Source organism: Mercenaria mercenaria, unplaced genomic scaffold (assembly GCF_021730395.1).
Source record: "Mercenaria mercenaria strain notata unplaced genomic scaffold, MADL_Memer_1 contig_2257, whole genome shotgun sequence".
Classification (NCBI taxonomy): domain Eukaryota; kingdom Metazoa; phylum Mollusca; class Bivalvia; order Venerida; family Veneridae; genus Mercenaria; species Mercenaria mercenaria.
This window is the reverse complement of record NW_026460305.1, coordinates 46,541-69,210: the sequence shown is the minus strand read 5'-3', so window position 1 is coordinate 69,210 and position 22,670 is coordinate 46,541. Positions and strand designations below refer to the sequence as shown.

The 22,670-nt window shown below is 34.0% G+C and overlaps 1 long non-coding RNA gene across 2 annotated transcripts; it reads right to left on the bottom strand.

Moving 5' to 3' along the window:
• Positions 1 to 17,599: 17,599 nt before the first annotated feature.
• Positions 17,600 to 22,385, bottom strand: LOC128552304 (uncharacterized). Of its 2 annotated transcripts, none has more exons than XR_008369034.1 (4): positions 21,953 to 22,385; positions 21,366 to 21,464; positions 20,532 to 20,616; positions 17,600 to 19,924 (listed from the first exon to the last, which is right to left on the bottom strand). It is a non-coding gene; the product is annotated as an uncharacterized LOC128552304 (long non-coding RNA). The 2 variants fall into 2 exon arrangements; XR_008369035.1 differs by having other exon boundaries at positions 21,992 to 22,385.
• Between the last annotated feature and the right edge of the window lie 285 nt (positions 22,386 to 22,670).

Sequence of the window (22,670 nt, the reverse complement as noted above, 5' to 3'; positions counted from 1 at the left end):
TTGCAAAAAATAAAATCAAGCCGTTTTCGTGTCTGTTTGACATGACTGTATTTTTAAAATGACTGTTTTTCTTGCGTTTTTATTTAACATTATGTGACGATGACGATGTCACATTAGTATTCGTCAACGTTTATTTTCAATCCGGAATCCAACATTACTGTCAAAATAACAAAAAACAAAATACGTATCTGTCTATAATTTCAAATTAATGAAACAACCGGTGAATACAGAACCGCAGAAATAAATCAAATCAACGTGAGAAGGAAGACACCCGCAGAAATTTCATATCACCTCAATTTTGAAAACAAAAATCGCAGAATATTAAGCCCGCAGAAGTAACTACTTATACGGTATTAAAATCAGTTCAAAATCCATGAAAAAGAATTATTGAATTGGGTCATGAATGCCACGACTTTAGCTAATGTAACAGGGACAATCCAATTTGAAGAGTATAGATTTAACACTGTCAATAAGTAAAAGAGATAATTGTTGAAGAGTCTAGTTAAAAGCTGATCTTGGAAACAGCGGTTCATATTTATTGTTATAATTTTCTAAAGGTATCTGTGTGTAGACGTTTGTGATATTTCAATTTTCAGAGGGTACTTTCTCCTACTTGCAGTTGCTCATGAAATTTGAGAGAAAGAGTTCAGCTTATGGATCCATGTATTTTGCACCTTATCCAATATTTTTCGTAATTGCCATGTCCTCGTTTGGATTCAAAGAGGAAATGAGTCCACGGATTCTTCTATGTACCACTGGAATGTCGACATCTGTTCTGCAATGGATCGCAATCTATGCAAGACTTCCGCCAGTTTGGTACCTGACTTATCTCGACGGCTGGATTATTTTTCATGTTACTATTATTGGCGCTATTCTTGTGTATAATGCGTTCTGGTATATGTTCGTGCATAAGGTTTGTATTTCATCTTCATTTAGAAACCTGTGTCTAACTAAAATAAACGTGCAAAGATTTACAACTTTTAGCTTTTATTAGATATTCTTTAGGCTACTTATTATATGGTTATTTAAGTGTTGAGTACAATACTGAATTCTATACTATTGGACGAGTACACAGCAGTAATAATCCATATTTGGGCGAGGCGAATGCCGAGTTCAAATATGCGTTATTATTGCTGTTTACGAGTCCAATTGAATTCAGTATTGTACTCAAGACTGTAAACTTACCTATTTCACACAATACACATATAGATGTAGAAAGAAAGCTTCATAATTTTAACTCGCACAACAACACACATTAATTTAAAATACGTTCTTCTCTTATACAAGGATCATCCAATAAGTTCTGAGAATGGTCTTATAGTGAACAAATAATGTCATATTTGTAGTATATTCCTTCAAAGTATCGACCTCTGCTTCGGATTACCGCATTCCATCTCTTAAGAAGATCCGCGATTCCCGTTGCTAGGCAAACATCGGAGATGCTTCGCAGTTCTTTGGCCACGGCAACTTTCAAGTCTTCTAGGTCATCGAAACGAGCTCCCGTAGCGGCATTTTTAATTTCGAGAACAGGTCATAGTCACATGGATTTAAGTCCGGAGAATACGGCGGATGCGATAATATTTCCCATTTATATTTCCTAATTAAATTCCTAATTTCCTATCACCGGGTCTGTTTTATGCGGCATGAATCAACACTACTCCCGCATTTAAGAGAGCAGGTCGCTTTTTACGTATAGCTGGTCTGAATTTCCCTTGCACAAATTTTGCATAATACGTCCCGTCAACTGTCTGTGCAAAGGGAACATAGTCTGTAGCCAATACACCATCAGTATCATATGCCATAATTGCCAGTGCCAGCTGTTTCAGATTTCCCTGTTTTCATATGAATTTTGCAGGCCTTGGTGACCTAGGAATGTGCCATTTAGAAGATTGCGATTTCAATTCAGGTTCATAGCTTCGCAACTACGTCTCATCTATTGCAACAATACGATTTAGGACCCTTTCATCTTCATTTGCATACCGCTTTATGTGTTTTTGTCCGCAACTACTACCCTGTTCGTTATTTGTTTCCGATTTAAGTAATGAGGGACCTATCTTGCGGAAACCCGCCACATTTTCAAATGCCTCGTTGATATCGTATATCGTATCCATGAGGAATTCCAACACCCTCGGCTAACTCCTCACAGGTATAACGTTTATATTTATCCAAAAGTTTCTTTACTTTTTTCAACATGACACTTGTATGAACCTTGATCGGTTGTCCGCTGCGGGGTCATCGGGAATGTCAAAATTACCTTCGGCAAAACATCTTATCCACCTATAATCTGTATTAATTGACACAGCAGATCCATGACAAACTTCTGATAGATTTTCATGGAATTCCTTTCCTGTTTTCCCTCTTAAAAACTCAATTTTAATGTACGCACGCTATTAATCTTGACTAACCGCGGTCATGACGCAAAAGTGATGTAACGTGTTCCGCGTCAATTAATAGCGTAATAGTTAATGGCCAAGCGTGCCATGTTTTATGACTTTGCGATATAAGATTAAAAAAAGATATGGGACCATTATCAGAACTTATTGGATGACCCTCGTAAAACATAAATCTAGATCTTTACTGCATTTAATTCTTCTCTCGGTGCAAAACATTTCGAAAACAACTTTCTGTGAAATTTTGAACAGAAACCATGGTAATTGGATTGGATACGTTCTAACTAAGAAATTGAGTGCTGACACTAGCATGTTTCGTTCAAAAATAAGAAATTTATCGCGTTTAAAAAAAAAAATACTGCTGTCGCTATATACAAGGGAAGTAATTCGAAATGTCCTTATAAGGAATCCGAAGAGCTGTCCTGTCCAATATGAAAAAGATAGGGACTTTTGGGACTGGCGTCCAATATGAAAAACAAAATATGGTGTTTGTGGACTTAAGATTTCGGATGTTACTATATATACTTAAGAAAATGTGACATACAGTACAATCTTTAGGTATAGGAAATAGAGATCAATTTAATTGCACCTTTACTAATCCTGCCAGGTGTTATTTATTACATACTTTGATACAAGCAAAACCGTATTATCTACACTATTAATTATTTACTGGTACTTCATTTTATTATTGGCTTGTTAAAAGTTAATTTTGTGCCATGTGTAAGTTGACAGAATCATAGGAGCCATATTTTGAAGGGTTAATTAAATACAAATGAATAAATCCTAAATGTTTTTGTGCAAAAAGTACGATATTGTGTCTAAAACAGTTTTCATTTTCCACTCAATTGTGTAATTGCAATGGAAGTAAACTGATAGATATCTCTGCTTATAAGTACTAGCCCAAGGCAAGAGTTGTCACTCTTTGTGGAATACAACTTTAAATTAAAAAAATAAAATTTCTGTTATTTATATTAACAAAACTATTTGTGGATCACAACTTTAAATTAAAAATTAAAACGTCTGTTATTTATATTAACAAAACTATCAAAACTTCACATTTGTGAAGTCATTTTTGGTTATTTCAAGGACTTGGAAATCAGTTTCTAGACTTTATTTAGTGTATAACTTTCATTGAAAAATCAAGGGTCCTTCTCTACAATACTGGTTTCTATTGTATTGTCACGTGATAAAAAGAAAAACTTCCAGTTAGTTAAAAATATTTAGGTGTGAAATAAAAGTTAATAACTACAGTCAGTACATTCACAATTAATCGTTGTTAATCGCATAGCGAGTTGCTATTTTAGGCAAATACACATGTGATGTAGTTAATTGTTTTTAAAAGAAAACGAAAATGTCTGTAATAACTGTACATACTGACAACAAGAAAACCACAATATGGCGTTACATTACAGAAATACACTGTGAAGACAAGAAAATTAATACATCGTTTTTTAATTCATCCCTTTTGGAAAAAATGGTGTCTAGTTTATAAATCCAGTAAGTTTCATTAAGAAGCCTCTTCATGTTATCATGGGTAACATTAATAGGCATAAAACAGAAACTTTGGCCATCTTGAGTGAAATGAATTGCTACGTGACTATAGAAAATGAGAGGAAACCTGCGTTTTGCGTTATTAATTAACTGAGTATATAATTTTAGAAATGTCACACTAGACAAAAATACGTCCCAATGGCAACACATCCAAACCAGCCCTATGATCTAAAAGTAAGCAATATTTTTTTTTCGGAATGCAACGCCTTTAGGTCCAGCACATTTTAAAAAGAAAACAATATGGGTCGGAAAGAGCGAACCAAAGAAGTTATACAAGCTCGACAAATCGAGGAACAGATAAACCTATCGCACTCCTCCGTTTGTAGGTGTCAGCTTTCCAGTCATGGTATCTCAGACTGGACTGTAACTTCACACACTTCTTCACGAAGATGATATGTATAGATTACATACTTTGTCTTTTTTTCACAAACGGATGCCCATTTTTTCGATTTACCAATGTTTGGTTAAACTGTTACATGTAAGAGGGTATCTCAGAAACCATTCGTCGGAATGAACTGAGACTTTAATAACTTGTTCACTGTAACGATCTGATATGCAGTGCATAGAATACATAGTTTTATTTGTTTTGCTTTTCCTAAAGCTATGTTCCTTTTTCTGAATTAGCGATGATTGATGAAGTTGTTGCATGTATGCTAGTTTTTCAATAATCAGTTGTTTGAATTAATTGAATAATTTCGCTTTTGTAGTTTAATGGCATTATTTTTCGTGAATGAATTTCATAACTCTAGTTTGATTTCTCACAAAGTTATGCCCCTTTTCGACTTAGCAAGTTCTGTTAAGTTTTTGCATAGCTGTTAATTTGCAAAGACATACGTTCACTGTTATCTACACACAACTCTTACTGAAGAGAATGTTGTTGCGATTATTTTTCAAGTTATTGCAATGAAAGGGTCGCAGCGTATACCGTTTTGTGCAACACCTACTGCACTCATATGTTTCCAGGTATTAAATTGTTTGTGTTTTCCGCTATGAAATATCGACTGACTATACAATGTTGATTGCAAGTTAACCTTGCAAAAAGCGTGCACTGTCATTTGTTATAAAATGTATATGTAGTTCATACCTGAGCTGCAGTGGCCTAATGAATAGGACACTTACTCGAAATCGGCAGGCTGAAGGTTCAAGTACTGTCAGAGGTTTCTGAAGAAAGACCGGTTGGTGAGCCTCCAGCTAGTTAAACAATGGTTACTACTTCCTGGTGCCTGGCATTAAAGAAAATCGGAATCAAATCAAGTCAAGTAAAATTTATTTAAAGTCGGATATCACAACAATAAAACACAACCTCTGCAGAGCTTTTAAACCAACTAGTAAATAACATGCATTACATGATGACAAAAGCAAAGCGTAGCAAAGCATAGCACATTAAGCATATTCAGATAAGCAATCTCAAAACTAAGAAACACATATTAAATTTCACAATGACAACTGAGTTAAGACTGAACAAAGCTGACCTGTATAACTATGCAGATGACAACACTATTTCATTTGCTAGTACTTGTCGCAAATATTACAAAGCATCGGGAAGTAATGCTGTTCAGTGTATGTAGGTGTCTCATTAGCCAAGTTTGCTGGCCCGTTCAGTTGGGGTGACACTATAATAAACAAACATTTCACTTTACATAATAAAGATGCAAATAAAGATGTGGTAGAACAGGTATTTCTTCCAATAATTACACAATAAATGGTCAACAGCGCACGTTATCAGGAAATAATTTCCATATTTCTTAAGAATTTCAAATTTAGTTACTGATAGATCATATGTTAAAGAAAGAAACAATGAGAAATAGTTGTTTTTTCTTTCAAAAATGAAGTGTTTGTCGTGAGATACCGTAAATATAAAGCTTCATATAAACAGCCGGTCAGTACGACTTCCTCCGTGTGGTATTGGTCAAGATGATAGGAAAGTTTGTATTGCAAAGGCATCTTTAGTTCGATTCCCGACTAAGACATGTATTATGTTCTAGATTTAGCTATTTTCAAACGTTTAAAACAGGAACTCATGTCCTAATGTTCATAATTGTCATTCTTATCCAAATACTAGAGTCTTGTCCGTTCAAATTATCTTTTTAGAGCTTTGGCCACATATAACATTTGCATGTTTACACTATCTAACAAAAAATGCCCATGAAATGACGTGGTATCTAAATAAAACACGTATTGTGAAGAAGATGCGATTTTAAAAATCAGCCAATATATTCATGTAAATTATTTTTTGCAGTCAAAGAAACAAAAGTAATTAGAAAAGACCAAAGCCGTACAGAATTTTTTCAAAATAAGAATTGAATCTACTCTACACTGTTTTTCAGAAAAAGTAAATGATCTTAACTGTATTTATCATTTTTTATTTCAGAATACGAAACAGGTAAGAAGTTTTGCAAATATTACAATTTACATTTTTTTCCTAATTATTTAAAAGGTAAACAGTTTCGGTCCGATATTCTTATGGCAGATAGAACATTGTTATTGATGTATTGTTTCAAGGTAGACTGGTAAATAATATATGTTCGGTTACTTTCATTAGATTGAGAGATGTAACAAGTTAAAGTTAAGCATTTATCATTTAGTAATAAGGATTTGCTAATTTACATTTAGCATTTGGTAGTAAGCGTTAAGTATACAACACGAAGAATTTAGCACTAAGGATACACTAAGGAGTAGATTGGCAATTATTTTGAACAATTTTGTTTGTTTTTATTTGATATAAGTTCACCATACTATTTTCTGAAGATGCAAAAAACATATTCAAAGATATAACCCATATTTGATGAATACAATATCACCTTTCTGAAAAACAACAGCAAGGCTATGAATGTAGTAGTTACTGTATTTCTTGACCATCAGCTTAGTGAATCCCTGAATCTCAATAATTATATTGCGATCATCCAGTGCCCTAGAGAGAGAGCATGAATGGGAGTTTTTTTATTGCTTTGATGTAAAACCGAAATTATATGGATTATTTTCATGAGGTAAATATAACTGATTTTGACTAGTTGTCTTGATCAAGAGGCCAATTTGTTTAAAATATGTGTTTATAATGTTAAAGTTGTCAACATGGTCAACCTATTAATACATTAGAATTGAGGAAAGAAATACTCTGATTCTTTGGCAGAAAAACAAAGGAAGTTCAGTCTTAAAAGAAAGATGAGCCCAAAAATAAAATTCATACCATACATTTTCGTGTTGTTTTTTAGAATAGAAATTACACTTACTTGGTGAAGTGTTTGAAGTGATTAAGATACTTTATCTATGAAGGAAATTGCATTGAAGACCCAAAATTAATTGATTTCCGTGTAACTTTTATTTCTGGCATTTCAGAGCAACAAATGTGATACACTTAATAGTTTCTGGGACTCTCACATGGCACACAAAATTTTGTCTCAATTAAAGTACTTAGAATGTTAAATCTGTTTAAAGATATCCAGTTTAACAGATTGTTTGCATGATTTTGTTTTGACTTCTGTCCATGTTTCTTATGCCGAAACGGCTTGCTGCGGAATGAGTCAGTATGTACCAGAACTAATTGGGAATTGCTTCTGAAGTGGCAAGCTGAGTTCCTGTAGAAATCACAAGTGCGTCTCGGTGTCTGTTGCACATAAAACTTTCTTTTTGAAGGTTCTGTGGCAAAAATACAAACTATGGTTAGTTTTCTCATGGGTGCATATGTGCTGGATGTATGCATCGTTGGGTATCATGTTCTGTCGTGTATCTGATTTTGATACAGTCTTATCGTTGAAGCATAAAGGAAGTCTTTATACGGCACTTCATCTAATACCAGTTAGTGTCCCGCAGGTTGTAACAGCTTTGTCACTTTCGGAACAATACAGATTAGATTCATATAATCTGTAAAAAGAGCCTTTGAGAGCATAGAATGCAACCAGACTTTTAGCAGTCTCGGTTTGATCCAGTCTGTTTATGGGAGGTATAAAGTGTGAAACATCTCTCACTCCCCCAAACGCCGACTTAAGAGGAACTCTATTGAACATATTTTGAATGGACTCCATGAGCCATTTTTTGGAAAGATTGTTCTGAATAGGGGTGAAACCAGAGTAATGGCACGTTGGTTCCATTATGGTGCCCGCTTCATGGAACCTATTCAATACCACTGCATGAATACACTTGTGTATGGAACGCCGGCACCTTCTGATGTGACCAACTGTAGTTTTATTATGTTAACATGCAGTATTAACTTATTTAAAACCGAGTTTTCTTATTATTTTGCTGTACTGTCTTGTCTACTGACCATATTATTTTGTCAAACGGACATGCTTTTACATATATGCTTACATACAGTATTTATTGTTTAAAACTGTGTTATATTGTGTGTTTGCTATACAGTCTTCACCAGTTATGTTTAATTTGTCCATTGGTTATACTGTCTTGTCTATTTACCATATCATCTTGTCAAACATCAAGCTCACATATAGTGTTAACTTTTTTTAAACTGTGTTATTTTGTCTGTTTGCTACACTGTCTTGTCTACTGACCATATTATCTTATTAAACTAACAAGGCATTATGTTTACATTCAGTATTGCCTTGTTTAAAGCTGTTATTTTGTCCGTTTGCGATACTGTAGAGAGCGTACTAGAGCTCTTCGCATATTTCAATTTTTCAAAATATTGTGGTTGTAACAAGTGCACCGGTTACGATTTAAAATGTAAACAAATAACTCTGTTTATGAATCATTAGAATGAATGAATGACAGTCGATCTTAGTCAAAATACTGATTGACAGTGAATGCTAACGACTTAGTGTGTTGCAGAAAGATATTTAGTTTGTAACTGTAAGTTTCATCGATTGAAATCCTGTTGAAACTTGTAAAATGATTGCTTAAATTTTGACAAAGCTCGCTGTCTTTGCCGTTCGCCAGCTGCTAAAAAGGCAAATATAAAAGATTCAGTGTAAGTTATATTTCACTTGTACTGCCAGTTAATACGTTCATACTCTAAGAAACACGTCAGAGAAATTTGGACAGTTTTGACTGATTGAAATGTTGGCAAATTTAGAATATATTTTTTCTTTACACGAAAATTGCCGTTAAGTTATCAAAGTGAATACGCCGATAATCCGTAGTACACTGCACATGTTGTTCCAATTCACGTAATGTAGTCGGGAAGAGAATAGTGGTGCATTTTAACTAGCTAGCTATAGCTACTGCTATTATAGGGAAGTAGTAGAGTGTCTGCCTTATTTGTGAGAGGTCCTGGGTTCGAGTCACTGTCACAGCTTAAATATTTGCATTCTACTACAGCATGTTTTTGTTGTTATCAGACTGTTCCAGATGTTCTATATGTTTAGCGAACAGTATCATGGATATCATTATTTAGCAATCCAGATCACAGCTGAATGTTAAATCAAATGCACCCAAATAGAAAATATTCAATATATTAATAATTTATTTATGTCCCTTTCATGTTTCTGCTCTCCATGTTCAAGAAGAGTTACATTTCCTTGATCACAAACTTTTCTTTTATATGAAAATATTAAATGCTCATAACTTAAGCTTCTAGTTAAAATATTGTCAATATATTTATTTTTGAGAAATATATGGACATTTGCCTTCATTTCAAAGCTTTTTAACTTCATACCTATGATTGGAAAAATATTGGTACAGTCCCTATATACTGTCTTGTCCTCTGACCATATCACCTTGTCAAATGGGCTGGTAATAATGATTAAATACAATATTACCTTGTTTAAAGCTGTGTTTTTTATCTGTGTTCTTACAGACTTGTAAATGTTTTCGCCGTTTGTTATGTTGCCTTTTCTATTGACCATATTAGCTGATCAAACAGACATGCCATTACGTTAACAGATAGTATCAACTTGTTTAAAGCTGTGTTATTTTGTCCTTTTGCTGTACTGTCTTGTCTACTGACCTTAGTTTATTGGCAAACGTACATGTTATTATGTTAACGTACAGTACTAGCTTGTTAAAGTTTTGTTATTTTGTTTGCTAGACTGTCTTGTCTACTGACCATTGTATCTTGTCAAGCGGACATTCCAGTATGTTTACAAACAGTATTAACTTTTTTAAGGCTGTGTTATTTTGTCCGTTTGCTATACTGTCTTGGCTACTGACCATATAATCTTGTCAAAACGCCATGCCATTATGTTTACATACGGTATTAACATGTTTAAAGCTGTGTTATTTTGTCCGTTTGCTAAACTGTCTTGTCTACTGGCCATTTTATCTTGTCAAACGGATATGCCATTATGTTTACATACAGAGTTAACTTATCATCTTGTCTGTTTGCTTTACTGTCTTGTCTACAGAGCATAGTTTTTTGTCAAACGGACATGCCATTATGTTTATACACATTAATATCTTGTTAAAAGCTGTGTTTTTCTGTCTGTACTCTCTTGTCTACTGACCAAATTATATTGTAAAAGGACATGCCATTATGTTATCATAAGTGATATCTTGTTTTAAGCTGTGTTATATTCTGTCTTGTCTACCGACCATATCGCGGGCTGAGTGCAAAACGGTTGAAACTTTTTCAGAAAATCACTTTTTATCCCCCGACGAAAGTCGGAGGGATATAGTTTTGGCGTTGTCCGTCAGTCTTTCCGTCCGTCCGGAGCCATATCATCGAAGTAATAAGGAATATTTAAATAAAACTTCATATACGTATTTACCACTATATGAGGCTATGCGGCCCGTCAAGTTTCAGTCAGATTGTCCAAGTAACACCAGAGTTATGTCCCTTAGAAATTTCTAGTGTTAACTATATAGGGTACTATAGATATGGTAATTTCTGCATCATAACTTTTGATATATTTGACCTAGAACTATGAAACGTAAACAGAATTTAGATCACCATAATGTGGTTGGGCACACAGCATTTCGTTCAGATGTCTTTTGCTACTTAAGAGTTATTGTCCTTTAATTGCATAAAAGTCCACATATTTGTACATAGCAAACTTACCATTTAGTAGAATTTCATAAATTTCTTTCATTCTTTTCCATGAACATTTATTATAAACATGTGAAGTTGTGTACTCACACCTGGTCACCCCCTTGCCTTGGTCCCCCCCCCCCCCCCACACCCCCCCCCCCCCCCCCCCCCCGAATTTTTTTTTCATTCCTTATTTTAGATTTTTTTCAAACCTTCCATGAATATTTATCAACATGCAAGTTGTATCATTCCCCCACCTCGCTCCTCCATCCAGTCATGCACACCACCGATCATGCATCCACCCATTTTTTATCATTTTTAATTTTCCATCAATATTTATAATTATCATGTGAAGTTTTGCTTCCTCACCCTCAAAACAAATATATATACAATGTACCCTCGAGATCCAATTAACTTTCAGAGAGAGAAAATACTAGTATAGCTTCTCTGGTCCCAATCAGTTAAAAGGTGTGAAATGTTTCTACTGATTTGTGAGACATGAAAACTGAAAAATGAGTATATACGTGCAAATGTTGAACCAGTACGAATGTGTAGTAAAATTCGGGCTCGTATATAAAGCAGCATCGAAACTAATCTTATTGGGTTAGTGGACTTTCTGCGGCATGTGTGTGTTCGTTTGTACTGCTAGGCGCTTTGCCGTAATTGGTCCGGTATATTGTGGTTCGTATAAATTCTCTCTACTGTATAATAATTTATAATGCGAACTTGTATCCTAACGGATCTCACGTATGGTAAAGTCAACTGTTCAGAATATAATCATATCCCTTAATGCAAACTATTTCTGTATATTCAATGTATCCTCGAGATCCGGTTAACTTTCAGAGAGAGCTGGTCCCAATCAGTTAAAAATACTATTATGTTTCTATTGATTTGTGAGACATGAAAACTGAGATTTGAGTATATACATGCAAATGTTGAACCAGAACGAATGTGTAGTACAATTCAGGCTCGTATATAATACCCCAGTCACACATACGGCGCGAATACTTGCCACGGATAGAAACATAGTAATCCGTATCGATCTGTATCGAATCGTACCTGAGCCGTACCTAAAAGTAGTAATCCGTACCAATCCGTACTGCTCAGGTATGGTGTCGGCCCAGTGCAATTTCTCCTTCTTTGCTGTATAGTAAAACAAGCACTTTTGGACATGGATTGTGAATTTCACAACAAAATTGCAGCATTGACAGCTCTGTATTTCTGAAGAGTAATACTATCCCAGTCAATATATCACAGAAAAACACCACCATCAACAATGAACTTTTTTGCTACACATCAAAGTATCTAGTCCATGTTTAAATTTCCCACTGACATCTGTCATGGCCGCCAGTCTGGTGTAGTTTTTTAATCCTTCCGCACAGAAATGTAGTCCTGAAAAACACACATAAAACAACTGTTAAAGACATCAGAAATGACAAAAAAAGTACACAGTATCAATAAATACATTTGGAATTTAACATGTCAAAGTAGAGATAGCGTTAAATTGGGAACTTCAAAATCTCAAAGAACTACTTCCTAGGATACAACGACCCGGAAGTACTTCAATACCGGGATGACACCGTATAGATCGATACGGATTACTACGTTTCTTTCCGTAGCTAGACGTAGCTATCCGCGCCGTATGTGTGACTGGGGTATAAAGCAGCATCGAAACTAATCTTATTGGGTTAGTGGACTTGCTGCGGCATGTGCGTGTTCGTTTGTACTACAAGGCGCTTTGTCGTAATTGGTCTGGTATATTGTGGTGGTGATTCAGTTCGTATAAATTCTCTCTACTGTACATATATTGATATATATACATATATATATATTTCCACTCCTTTGTTTTAAAAAAAAAAGTTCAATCCTTCAACATGTGAAGTTGTAACCGCACCAACCTTGTCCCCAGCCATGTTCAATATTTCTTACTTGATTGTGTACTCTTAAGGACATCTGTTCTTTTAAGTTCAAATGTACATGTTAAACAGCAACACTTTGTGCCAAACCATTCAAAGTAATATTTCGTTCCAGTTAAACTTCAAGCTCACATTTCAAACAACTGCATTTAATTTCAAAAACTAAGCTTATTACAGTAAGCATATTCCATTCAAAATAACTTCTTTAGACAGGATCAACGTATCATACATTTATTATGTACACTTTAAACATTTTTTTCTGTTAAATTGATTTTGACAATTGAAATTATTTGCGTCTTTGTAACATCCTTCACTTTTTCCCGGATATATTTTTTTTGCCATTCCTAACCACAAACCCTTTCGGCGGGGGATACCAATTCATCGAATTTTCTTGTTTACGTTTAGGTTCCCTTTACCAATTTACATAAGCCCGAGAAAATATTAAGAACATTTTCTGAAAAGAAGTGTCTAGAGGACCAATCAAATGAGCGCATTTACCTATCTGTTTTGTTATTTAACAAGCTATATATGATAATCGGCACGTAAATCAATATTATGTACCGTATATAATATTGATTATCAAACAGTCAGTTACGTGCCGATTATTATAGGTTATTAGCTATGTATCGGGAAATATGCACGAGTTCTTCAGCGGAAATATTGCGCGACTTTAGGAGCGCAATATTCTTCCGCTGAAGAACGAGTGCATATTTTCGATGCAAAGATAATAACCTTTTTATTACATACGCATCTACAAGTATAAATATTATGTAAATATCATATACATGTTCAATAGCCTGTATAGGATTGACAATACTGAACTAAATAGAAAAAATAGTGCAACAACACACACTGAATTACGTCACGAACCCGATATCAAAGCCAGGCGTCAGTGTATGGAAAAATATTGACGTTTCCGATACCAGTGTAACTTAACGGGGACTTGAAACGAGTATGTAATAATCATATATATCTTGTTAAATAACAAAACAAATAGGTGAATATTACTATGCCAATTTTTCTGCTGAATTTCATATATAATTTATTCAACGTTTAGATTCACTCAATAATCTGTTATCAACAATTTGTTTTACAATAAACTAATCAACACGGAACGGTGTATTCATTTGAAGTTCCTCGGTTATTAAGGTTTTAAAAGAGAAGGAAAACAACTTGGTGAACGCTTTATCTTCAAATCATTTAAATCCAAGTTTTAAGTGAAAACTGTTAAAGTCTTATAAGATGTTAATAACCCTACATCTTTAGAAAAAGTAGGTCCATACCTCTAGAAAACCTATAACAGGATTGTCTAGGGGTAGAATCTGTAGAGGTACAGATCCGTACCTCTAGAATCAGAATCTTGAGGTACGGATTCGTACCCCTAGACACTTCCATTCTGAAAATTACTGCTGAAAAAAAAGTTAAAAGGTTGTATCTCATACAGCCAATTTTTTTGTGTGCAAAACAGTTTACTCTAGTTACAACAGTTATGCACAAAAATGTCAATAAGCAGGAAGGGACGTTACTTAACTTTACCTATTAGTTGATATGTGCGTCGTGCGTCCGTCCAGATTTGTATGTCCGGACCACAACTTTGACATGCATTAAGGAATTTGTTTATCATTTTGGCATGAATCGATCAAACGGATAGTCATATGCAAACCCCAGATTCCAAACTCAAGGTCAATGTCACAGATAGGATTAAAAGGTGGGCTCGACTTGTTGCCCATGGGCATCTAGTTTCAATAACTTATAAAGTTTCACGTTACAAACATACAGTTTATATATGATAACTTATAGATGAGCTGAATAATATCTAATTACCACATAACTAAAACAGGTACCCGTAGAAACGCCACCGGAAACCGAATTTGATTTCCTTTGACAAACTATAATACGATATAAAAAGTATGCTACTTAATATATTAGATCATTTCAGAATTAACATGACAATATAGTGCATAGTGCTAAACTATCCCCAATAAACACGGCCTGGGATATACCCAAGTAATAATATTTCATTGTGCACATGGAGACACTTTTTATGTGCACATGAAGACAATTGATTTTATTCTAATTCTATTAAACACTGAATTCATTAGAACGATAGGTATATTATATGACAGATGACCGGTTTCCTCTGGACTACGGCTATCGGAAGCCAATTTTAGCTTCCTAGACAGATTCGAGATGAAGCAATAACACCCTTGTCATCCGGATAACACGAAATGATGTGATAATTCCAAAATGCTAGTAAATGACAGATGAACGCTTCTGAAAATTTCAAGTCTTTTTGTTAGTTGCTGTGGCTTGATAAGAGATTTTAACCACCAGATGTTGCAAAAAGAACGGATGGTGATTTGTTTCCAAGGAACTCAATCTATTTTACTTTATTTTTGTGAATACAATACACAGTATGTTAAATAGTTTACAAAATCCATGTAAGTTTAGTTTGAAAATTCATAAAAAATATTTAGAATTGTTTTTTATGCTTGTAATTCACTGTATATACAGCTCTACCATTTCACTATCTGACACAGTTTAGAGTAAGTTGTTTACGTTTGCCATTTTTATGTCAAAACCATTTACATTTTGTATATTGATCCTTGTGAGAAAAATGGATAATAGCCGAAAATGACCATGGATAATGCCCTAGATGTGTTGTCTTTGAAAGTGGATAATAGCCGCCATTGACTTCTTTCATTTACATACCATTACACATTGACCAGTTTTGTGTGGACATATGTTTTGGTGAATGAGTTTGTAACAACATGATGATATAAACTTGTTAACGATTTTTAGCCCGACTATTCAAAGAATAGTAGAGCTATTGGACTCACCCATGCGTCGGCGTCGGCGTTCCGATTTAGTTAAGGTTTTGTATGTAGCTGTTATCTCAGTAACCACTTGTGGGAATGGATTGAAACTTCATACACATATTCACTGTGATAAACAGACCTACACTGCACAGGTTCCATAACTCTATTTTGCTTTTTTACAAAATAATGTCTCTTTTTTCGACTTAGAAATTCTTGGTTACGGTATGTATGTAAGCTGGTATCTCAGTTCCCACTAATGGGAATCGATTGAAACTCCACACACTTGTTCACTTTCATGATTTGATATGCATTGTGCAGGTCCCATAACTCTGTTTTGCATTTTTTCAAAATTATGCCCCTTTTTCAACTTAGCAGTTTTTGGTTTTAAGTTTTTGTATGTAAGCTGGTATTTCAGTATCTACTAATGGGAAAGGATTGAAACTTCACACACTCAGTCATGGGTATCAGTCATGAGCTGATAACACTGTGACGATTCCAAAACCCTTTTTCCCATTTTAACAAAATTATGCCCCTTTTTCGACTTCGGCATTCATTCAGTTGACAAGGCTGTTGAATAGTCGAGCATTGCTGTCCTCCGACAGCTCTTGTTATACTGGTAACAGACACAGCAACCTAATAAGTAGAGCATATGAAACCCATCGCAGATTAAGAGTTTTTGCCTCATATGTTATCGGAAAGAAATTTTAACACACTTTCCATGAATGCAATTCTTACAATTACAGAGATAGTCCGAGTGATGACTTTGGATAAAGACCCGATAAAGAATGCCGAAAAGATATGGCAATATATTGGCGCTTGTTTCAGTGCTGGTCGGGGTTACCCGGCAGTCGACCTATACAGATATTTGGTTCCTTTAGAAATGGCTTTTGGAGTTTGGCTGGAGGTTATCTTCAACCTAACAAGATCTACGAGACGTATAATACTGTCTTCGAAAATGCCCAGTATTTTCAACGCCACAAAACAGCAGTCAAAATACCATGGTTTTTATAGCCCAAGGAACAAAGCAAAAAAAAAAATGACCTCAGTTTCAATTCATAACACCAACAAATATTAAGTTAATGAACGTAGATCTTATCCTATACTCTGGGACCAACTCTTTATATTTCAGTATAGAAATGCATGCGAGTCTTGTACTGCAGATGAAATTTTGGTAGGGGGACAACTTTTTATGGAAAAGTTAACAAGTGTACTAAATTATTAAGTATTATTAAGTACAATATCATTGTTTATATAATAACTGAATAATACAAAATAATATTCATTACCGAAAGTCCATTAAACGAGGTTGACAACGCTTTGAATCGCCAAACTCATTCCCAAAAGCAAAATGTACATATTGTTTGCGGCTCTCCATACTGAACAATATGTCCCATATTCAAATTGTTTAGTGCAAATGGTACAGCTTCTAAACCATGTTGAATCAGTTATAATACTTTAACCAGTCAGAATGAGTAATAAGAAAATATTGACAAAAACAATGTCCATACCAAGTTTGACATTTCCTCCAGTTTGTAGCATTTTGGAATTATCACATCATTTCGTATTATCCGGATTACAAGGGTGAATAAAGAACGGACAGAATTGCTCAGCCAGCACATGTTTGTTTTAAGAAACATTTGAGCATGTGCACACGTAAAAGCTTATAAGTGAACGCGATAATAATTTCCAGCATGCCGAGTGACACATGCACAGAGGTTTTTTATACTATATTTGTACGTGCACATGTAACGTAATTCTTATAACATACGCATGTATTAGACATAACATGCGCAAACAGCAACGAAAACGTGTGCACGCTTTAAAATAATAAAACATCCATATCCTCTCTGTGATATACATTCCCAGATTCTTTAAAAATTATTACTCTTACTCTAGAAAAGAGAGAGAGAAAATCACAATATTCTATTATCGATGTATCTGTGCCTTTATTTTGAGCGTCTGCTTCGAATTCGGGAGGGCTTAGGTTCTACAACAGGTAGGCATTGTACCTAATTTAAAGAATATTTAAAAAATGAAATAAAAAAGTAAATATTGTCATATATGATGCCATTGCATGATACAACAACTTTTATTTTCAATGTTCTGTCATCAGTAATGGAATAATGTTCAAAAGATTATCAACAACAAATAGTCCTACCTGTGTAAAGGGAAGGTAACTGTGTAACTAAATATTGGTTACTTAAGACAGTACTAGTTATCTCCCTTATCAATTTGCATATAAAGTGTCAGAATTGACCCTAAATTGACCTATGGTCTGTTTCATGTAGCAATCAAAGAAAACACTGATGTTCTTAAATATTTATTTAATTCTGTTTATATGAAATATAATGATTTATATAATGTTTAATGAAAACAGTACAAGTATGTTAATGGAAGTGATAAGTATGTGGTATTGCACTTTGTTGACAATAAAAAATATGAATTATATAAAAATGGACATTTTCATGAGAAAAAGAACATATAGCTACAATTCATTAAAAACATAAGATCATAAAAAATAAGCCAACCAATTTCTAGGAAAAGGCAACTTCATAGTAACAGAGAAAATCAAAAAGTACTGGAAAAGAGGTCAAATGTTGCCTTAACGTACTACTTCTTAATGTTTGAATAATGCCAGTTCAAATCAAAATACAACATTTTTGGAAACTTTTATGAGTTTTTTATAAGTTTTATGAAGGCTGCTAAAGACCAGTAGCCTGTAATGTGATATAAAATCTGAAATACAAAACGTTTGACTAGTACAGTGGTGACATCACTTTTAAAGTAACCATGCCACTATCAAAGTTGACAGGGAACTTAAGGAAATTAACCTGCAAAGTTTCGTGAAGACTAATCAATAATATATTGTCCAGACAAACAAATCACGACAGGCACAGGCACACCATTTGGACAACTAAGTCTTCATTTCCGTAAACTTGCACAACAAAAAGTAATGACAATATAAAATACTAAAAACAAACTCATGACAAGTACAAAAGGGCCAACATTTCTGAGTCATAGAACTTTCTGATCTTATGATGCTTAATGAGGTAACATGTTACACAAAATATTGCTATGGTAAGAAAAGGGCAATTATTACGAAAAAAGCCAAATGCAGTTATGTAACTAGTGCATTTAATGTCAAATTATTACAATTTGCAATTGTAAGAAGTTTAATACAATTTTCTTTAACAAAGTGGAAGGTGTTTTAGGTATTTTTATGACAAAACATGTCTTCCACCTATGTATACCTTTATGCCATGGCGGCTATTTTGTGCAGCAAAATAGCAAAATGGAAAGTGTCGGTGATATGCAAAAATATACTTGGTACTGATCACTCCTGTGAAGTTTCATCAAAATCTGTTAAGTAGTTTTGACCTGTGAAAGCTGACAAGATTTTTCTACATTAAGCTCTGGCTGCAATTTAGTGCATCGAAACGAAACATGCAATCGATATGCACAACACTATGCTTGGTACTGATCATTACTGTGAAGTTTTATCAAAATCTGGCCAGCAACTTGTCCTCTTAAAGTCAGACAGGCTTAATGCGGACAGACGAGAAGGCATAAACAATACCTCTCCCCACCTTTAGACGAGACATAATTCCGAGATAAAACCTTACATACAACACTTTACTAAATCAGGATGCTAAAAAATGGATGTGCAATACCTCTACCTATCCTTCAGTGAAACGGAAAAGGACAAAACACAAGTAATATGGAGGAGTTATTGGCCCTGACATGTACGATAAACAAATGTTTTAAGACTTAAGAAAATGCATTGAATAGTTCAAAAATTTACATTAGCGTTTCAGTTCAATATAAACTTTGTCACACTAAAATGATATTGCAAATATAATGACCAATCACTTTTTAGATTTATGAAGGAGAAAAACAATTTATGCCAACTTTAAACTTACAACTTTAAAAAAGAAATTATCAAACGTTTCACTGTGGTATTGCATGAAATTAAATTTTGTCACCATACAAATAATTAATGATTTTAATAATACTGATAACTATGATCTTAAGTTTGATTTGTGAACATACTGTGCTATAAACTGAGACAAAACAGTACTGATACACTACAAGACACAGTATTTTGAAAATTATAACAGTGTAATGTTAACATATTCTCAAAGTTTCTGAATCACGTTTACATGCACAGTTGGACAGGACTTGTTGCTCTCTACATGTGCGTCCTACAATAACAGCAAATATGTAACAAAATTGATTCAGAAGGCTCCTCTATACTAAACTGTGCAAGCTACAGACACTGATCTTGAACAATAGCTGAACGGCGACACTGAAGATTTCACAGGTATATATCTGAAGAAAGAAATGCATAATGTAGTAACTCTGTATTCGAGGTGTCTGCAGCTCTTTAATATTCAAAATATGTATATTTCTGAATAACAGGTAGAATAAAAGTGTTACTGGATTAATAAAACTTCAAAATATCTTATGCATAAGACCCATTTTAGTAGAATATATCAAGAGGCCAATAGTGACCCTAAGTCACTCACTTGACCTTACTATTTGACCTAAAATATATGTATGACACACTGTGTATTTTGGAATTATGATGGCAGGCTATATCTTATTCAATATCTTAAATACTTTGAAAATAATACACCTTATACTTGACATTTCATAAGCTATATGTTACATTCACCTTTTTAAGCTTATAACAGTAGAATTGTGTTTACCTTTTTAATTAATTTCAGGAGGAAAATGTAAGATATTTGGAAAGTTACATTCAAAAGTCTGTAATTATTTGGTACTGTATAATTTCTTTTTGTAAGTGTAAAGTTTATATATCATACTTGACCCTTGGTCTCATGTGAAACAAACTTTACACAAGCCTCTTGAAGTGATATATGCCAAATCAATAACTTAATTACATTGTAACTCTTTGAATATTGTAAACAATAACCTGAATGTATCAATATCTGTGTTTAATTAAGTCATACAGATCAACATTGGCATTCTCGTCATATGAATCCACAGAACATTTTACACTGAAATAAAGAAACAACTTTCTATAAATTTTGTACTTCCATTACTGAAATTTACAGACTTTACATTAAATTAGGACTCTAATCCATTGAAAACATCAAGTGACAGATATCAAGAAAACATTGCATTAAAGATATTTAAACAAAATGGTTATTGCTATTGTGTGTTTAAAAGCTTTGAAACATGGTTAGTGGCCGACAATAGTAGTTCTTTTATCTCTGTATCATATGAAAGGCTAAGAGCTATGTGTGTGTGTTCGGGTTTAACGTCTTTTTCAACAATTTTTCAGTCATATAAACGACGGTGTCTACTTGTAGCAGTGAGCACAATGCCCAACTTTATAGTGCTGCCTCACTGGAATATCACGCCGTAGACACGTGGCATGATACCCCACCCCCACTCAGTCACATTATACTGACACCGGGCTGACCAGTCCTAGCACTATCCCCTGAGCGCCAAGCGAGGAAGCTGCTAGTACCATTTTTTACGTCTTTGGTATGACGCGGCTGGGGATCGAACCCACGACCTCCCGCACTCGAAGCGGACGCTCTACCACTAGGCTACCGAGGCGGTTAGGCTAAGAGTTAAGAAGTCTGAATAGATATCTTTACCTAAGTCAAAATTTCTTGATTCAAAATGGTTGGCTGTAACATCCTTCATGAAACTTCATAAAATCATTTTAATTACATTTACAATGTGTATCTGTTAAATGTTTATGGGAATGTAATTTTAATAACTGGCATTATATTACCTTTGACATGTTAAACTTGTTAAAGAGTATCATTTGTACATCACTGTACCATCAGACCATCTTTCACTTCTGTCAACCTGACTAGACGTGTTGGACACCCTGAAATATATAAATGATAAAATCTGTGAAAAGACGCATCAAGCAAAACCATAACACCATCTTTATAAAATCACCTTAACACCTTAACCTAAAAAGAATATCATTATTTCAAATTATTATTGTCCATAAAAGTATAATGTTATATTAATGTATCCCATCCATAATCATTACATGACTCCTTATGTAATTTACCAGTTCATAGTTTGGAATGGCTTCCAGTCTAAATCCAGAAGTTGGAAGAAAAACAAATTATGAAAGTTTATTTATGGTGTCATTTAAAAGAATGACCTGCCTGTTAATTGTCAACTGTTTGCTCTTTTTAATATAAATAGGCAATTGCATTTTATCAAATGCTGTCTAATAAAATTTATATATCAACTGTCAATAGTTTACAAGTGTTAATTAGATGTCACTGACTTGTTTACTTGTTTCAACATCATAAAGAGAGATAAAACTACATGTAAATTGTAAAGCATTGTATGAGATACCCTTCCATCCTGTATAAATTGCCTTTAAAAAGAAATTACATAGAAGTATTATCCCACAGTTTTGACTGTCCCTGCTCTATCTAACTTTTCAAGCTTCTGCAGCCACTTTAATGTGTCATCTGTTCGCTTGTACTTCTGTCTGAAATGAGGTAATTATAATATTTCAATAACTTATAATTATAAATATATTATGTTATTCTTTTCCTACAATTTGCAACAGTTTATTTTGAAAATTCATTTTATCTCAATTACATTCTGTTCTGACTACAGCTAAAATACATAGAACAGACTATAAGCTATTATAAGGTCAAAGGTCACCCTAAAAGGAAAAATCGGTAAACTTAGGCCCAGTTAATCACAGATGCTTTAAATAAGCTGTCATTTCACACAATAATTTGCTATAGGGTTATGTATCTACAAACAAAAAACAAGAAAAAACAAACTAATAGAAAGTACATTTTTGGGCAATTTAAAAAACGACAATGAAAGTGAAAGTAGAAAGTCAATATTTTCTTATCGACTTTTCTTTCATAATTTCCATCTAAAGCGTAACAGTTTACTGTCATACTGTATTGAATAATCCATAAACATTATACTTACCGTTTAAATGCATGAAAAATCCTCATGGTACCCGTAAACTTAAAATTTGTTGATAACCTCTCAGTTATCGGCCGATTTCACGTGAAATACGAAACCGGTGTTGACATAAATGTTCTAC